This window comes from Crocuta crocuta, unplaced genomic scaffold (genome assembly GCF_008692635.1).
Source record: "Crocuta crocuta isolate KB4526 unplaced genomic scaffold, BGI_CrCroc_1.0 scaffold115, whole genome shotgun sequence".
NCBI lineage: Eukaryota > Metazoa > Chordata > Mammalia > Carnivora > Hyaenidae > Crocuta > Crocuta crocuta.
The window spans coordinates 415,518-421,256 of record NW_027530575.1 but is presented as its reverse complement, the minus strand read 5'-3'; positions in this window follow the sequence as shown (position 1 = coordinate 421,256).

Here is a 5,739-nt window from a genome sequence, read left to right as displayed (position 1 = left end):
GAATTTTTGAGCAATTGATAGAGAACAGGAAAAGGGATTATATTTGACCTTGATGTTAGAAATACTTGTCAGGCACACGATGTTCATGACATTGAAATTTGGAGCTATTATATTAGAATGAAAGCCCTTGAAGACAAGAATATTTTTGTTTCTTTGTTTATCTACTTCACTCTCTGTTGAAACTTCTTTGACTGAAACAGGTTCTGGAATATGGTAGATGCTCAAGAAATGTTTGTTGACTAAAAAAAAAAAGTGACAGGTAATCTGAAATAAAAAAGTTATATAAACTTCATGGAAAAAGAAACTGAATTTTAAGAATATTGTGTATTGTTACAAAAGTAGTCAATAAAACATTTAAAATCATACCATAGTGTAATAATGTGCTTGTCAAAAATATAAAATCAATGAAGACTATTATGTGGATGAGCCAGAAGTTAGGTATTTTTTTTTTCCTTATAAAGCACCAATAGTTAAATCTACAATCATTGCTATAATAATGTTTTTAGAGCTATAAGCTCATCTATCCTTAAAAACACAACACAACACAGCAAAACAAAACAAAAAACAAAACAAAACAAATATGTAAATAGTGCTTACACGGGGTACTAGACTGGGTATAGGATGTTATCTGAAATGAGAAAACTTTTCATTATAAAATTATTTTTTTACCATGGGCATCTAATATTTTGATACAAAATAGGGAGAATAAAAAAGAAATCAAGGTAAATAGGGACCAATAAAAGCTGAAAATCATTGTTAAATTCTCACTTGAGCTCTTTTCCATGTCCGAATGTAGGTATTGAAGCAGTATTGCATCTTTATTGTAATGGTTGTCTCTGTGGCTTGAATTATTTTTTAATTCAAAATAACTTGTAGAAAGTATTTTAAATCCTTTTCATTGTAATATTTAAATATGGAATTTTAAGAAGTTAGGGTGTTATTCCCTTTGAATACGACTGTTGCTTGTACCCCATGACTTCTTCCTCTTCCTTTTCGGAGTTCTCTGAAAAGGTATCTGTGCAAAAAGAACAATATGAAAAGAAATTATTCATTTGTTAAGAACTATATGAAGACCCAATGACATTCACTGAACTTTGAGTTTCTCTGGCTTTTGACGTTAAGTATGAAATTAGGATGGGAGACTTAGTCAATCTGTTTATTTCTCTCTTTCATATTTTCCCCAGCTCTCTCGAAGAAAGAAGACTTCAGTTTACCTCAGCAAGAAGGGAATACAGGTGAGGAACTTAAGTCAGGCCAATGGGACCAGGTATAGTCCAGCACTACTTACATGGTGGAAGACAAAAGCCTTCCCCTCTACGACCAGGAGATAAAATGGCTATGTATGGCCTACATTTGTCCAGTCAAGGCAGAATATTTCACATCCTTTGCCACAGAAAATGAAAATGAGCCACCTCACAGAATGGTATCATCCTTAAATGCAGAATTTCTTCTTATAAAACTGGGACCTAACAGTTGGCATGCTGAGACTTACTTAGAACTGCAGCTCTCTGCGACAGCATTACAATGGAAATAAAGAGAGATAAAAGCTTGAAAGGCTGCATCTATCTCATCCCTGCTAGTTGTGTTGGAATAAAGAATACAAGGGTAGAAATATCCACCACCTTCTTAAAACTGAGACTATATTATATGCCTAGTTCTGAGTTAGCCAAGGATTTACCTTGCCCTGAAAGAAAATAGTTCTTACTACTACTGAAAAAAAAAATGTATCATTTGTGAAAGAAATGCTTAAGAAGCAATGGGAGATCCTGGTAGGAAAGATCATCAAAGCATCGGTGGAAGTGGTACCTCAAAAAGTTCTTTAAAAATAGTCATCCTGTGCAAACAACCCAAGTGTTCCTCAATGGATGAGTAGATAAAAGATGTGGTATCTATATGCAATGGAATATTGCCATGACAGAAAAATCTTGTCATTTGCAACAACATGGATGGATCATGAGAGCATTATACTAAGTGAAAAAAGCCAGATAAAGAAAGACAAATACTACATGGTATAATTTATATGCATAATCTTCTTTTTAAAAAAAGGCAAACTTATAAAAACAAAGAGTAGATAAGTAGTTGCTACGGGCAGAAGGGTAGAACATAGGGAGAGATTGGTAAAAGGGTACAAACTTTCAGCTATAAGATGAGTAAGGTTGGGGCGCCTGGGCACCTCAGTTGGTTAAGCATCTGACTTTGGTTCAGGTCATGATCTCATGGTATGGGGGTTCGAGCCCCACTGTGAGAACAGAGCCTGCCTGGGATTCTGTCTCTCTCCTGCCCACCCTACCTTCTCTGTCTCTGTCTCTGTCTCTGTCTGTCTCTCTCTCTAGCTCTCTCTCTCTCTCTCTCTCTATCTCTCTCTCTCTCTGTCTGTCTTTCTGTCTCTGTCTGTCTGTCTCTGTCTCAAAATAAATAAAGCTTTTAAAAAGATGGATAAGGTCTGAGGATATAACATAGAACATGGTGACTATAGATGTATTGTGTAATTGAAGTTGCAAAGAGAGTAGAACTTAAATATTCTCACTGAAAAGAAAAAAAAAGAATGAAGGAACAGAAAATCTGTGAGGTGATGGATGTGTTAATTAACTTGATGGGGAGAGTCCTTTCACAATCTCAATCACAATGATATGCACTTTAAATATATTACTTTTTTTTGTTCATTATACCTCAATGAAACTGAATTTTTTTTAAAAAAGTTAAGATATGAAAAGAGAGTGGGAAGGGAAATATAGTCCTGTAAATTTGAGGCAATGATACAAAAAAGAGCTTAGAGTAGAAAGTGAGCATAGTATATTTAAAAGGAGCGAGGGGCTCTATCTCAGCTCATGCTGGGAAGCAGTGAGATCTAAAATTGTACATGCAGAGTAGAGACAGGATTTTGAAAAGACAAGTGAGTCATGGCACCAAATACCCTATGGGTTCTTGTCTGCTCCGAGAGGCACTCATCTGTTATGATGAAAATGTTCTGCATGTGTGTTTTTGTATAATCCTGCTTGTTATGTTTTGTGGGTTGATGTTAGGCTTAAAAACAGGCTCTTTGTGAAAAGGAGGAGTATTATGAATCCCAGTGTTAAACTGCCAGTGTTCTTTAGTAAAATTAAAATGCTAATCCACACTCTGAATTTCGTCACTCTTAGTAAACCCTAAAGTAGATGATTTAGAGAAGAAATCTGAGAATAATTAAGGAGAACATACCCAAAGTGTGATCATCTATTCTCATAGTAGCCGCATAGTCTCCACGCTGGAGGGTATAGTTTTTGAACAAATGTGGAAAGGTGTGCTGGTTAAGACAAGAAAAGAAGTGATTATAAATTCTGCAGCCTACCTCTATTATAGCCTGTGACTCCCAGCCATCTGCACCAAGCAATCAAAAGGCCTGCTGGTGCTTAGTCAGAGAAGAAGGTGTCAGCTCCCACGCAGTGGTGGTCTAGACGAGAGGTCACAGGACCAATTATGATTAAAAGGACTTTTCAAAACACTGAAAGGGAATCCTTATAACTCCAATTATGCTAGAAAGCATGGGTAGATTGCTTGAATGTAGCAATAATTAAAAATGGCTTTAGTAAAAAGCAGATTGTTCTCAGAGGTATTTTAGTATTTTTATGTTTTTCTTTTTTTCAGTAGGCAACCTATCCAGCCAGAGAAAAATCTAAAAATTTTGGCCAGTTTTTCATTACAAGGTACCATTGGGATGTAGGATTTAACAATATTATAGTCAGCACCATCACAATGATAATTGTTTTGAACATAAATGATGAACCCACTTGAACTGTTTAATTTCAGCAAATATTAAGGATCTGCACTTTTTCCCACATAAACAATAAATTATTTTAAATTTCAAAGTAATTAGAAAACATTTTTATAGATACATCAGACCCACACAGTATTCTGAATTGCAACCTTTGCAAAGAATTACCTATATAACGTTTAAGCTTTTAGAGTTATATGAGCATATCAGTTTATATTTAGATGAAATTAACAAAATATATGATAATATTTAATTACTCACTTTTTAAAAATCATTGGGTAGAACTCATTATATTATGGTTCAGTAGCAAAGAGAATGACATGCTATAACCATATAGTGTCATAAATGCACATTAATTTATTACAAATAAATCACTTAATTAAGTAAAATCCTAGGGCATGTTACCCTCCAAAAAGTAGGTAACAATCCAGGTGTCAAAAAAGCTCAACAGAATTAGAAATATATACTTTATTCAAAGATAAAAATATTGAGATTATTCTAACAACCTCTTAGTGTCTTCACGCGGCAGCAATAAAACATGTACTAAACTACTGTTCTTATTATTGAAACATAATTTTTAAAAGATCTTAGAAATTAGAGCAATAATGAGACAAGAGCAATATTTATTTATTTATAATCTGATTCTACTCATTCCCTTATTTCACTCTGACATCAATCTTAAGAACAAGATATAATTTTTTTACCATTTAACCCCTTCTCTGGAATGGAGAAATACACCAACAAATGTATATGGAGTGAATCCCCTTTTTACTATTGACAAAGGCCATCCTCAGCTAGATGATGCCACAGAACCTAGTAAATGGTAGAACTGGGCAAGAATGCTGGTCTATCAAATTCCAAATCCCACACACTTTCCATTATGAAATACTTCCTTATTGTTTTCTGTCCACTTTGAAGTGCTACTCAGTTATTTTCTTGGGTGTTTTCTTGATTGTCACTTATGTCAGATGAGTTATAATACCATCCTTGGTTATCCACTTTATCTGGAGCGCTTCACACACTGAGAAACAATATAAATTCTTTTTGGTTGACTTCAAGACTCGGTGCCCCACCTTTTCAGTTTTGTGATTTTTTTCACTTTTAGTAAATTGTATCTTCACTTGATATTCTTCTACACTCCATGTTATCATCACCTGGAAACTCCTAACCAATTAAAACTTGAGTTGAACATTCCTTTCCCAAATCACAAATCAGTTTATTCATCTCAGTGAGTATCAAGATACATTTTCTTCATCTTTATGAAATCCTCCTGTTGCTCAAACTCTCTATCTACTTTTCTTTCTTTCCCTTCTCATGATCTTTTTCTTCCTCATCTAAGATTCTTCACCCATCATATCAAACATTCTCTGATTTTTTTTTTTTTTTACCAGTTCCTTTTCTCTACATTTTTTTTTAAATCACAATGCCTGGGGTGGAAATGTGCCCACCTTCTTTGCACACACACCTAGCTAGTAAGCACTCCTGGAGATGCTTGCAAAATGAGGTAGGTTTGTGACACTAAGGATTTATGACACCCAACCTCACCTTGACCCTTAATCACCACTTGTAATCTTTTCACAAATCCTTCTTCATTTCCTTCTCTCATTCTTTAAAATAACTATTTAAATATTTTTGCATAAGTCTCCATAAATCTGAAACTCTCCTCAAATCCCCTTCTTTCCTTTACTCCTACATATATTAATATCTACAATAGTGTAGATCACATAATTATTGAATTAAAGTCTTCACATTTAATAGATCAGTCTCTACTTCTGCTACCAGACTAATATACTAATCTGCATCTAGACTATTCTTTAACTCTTTTATGCCAAAAGATGCAATACCACTTCTCAGTTCTATGCCCCTTTTTCTCTATTCTTCATATGTTCATTTTTGCCCTCCCTGCTGATTCCTTTCGATTAACTTATAAACATCGAGTTACCAAGTTATCCCAATAAACCCCCTCAATCTGTTGGCTTTCTGGTCTT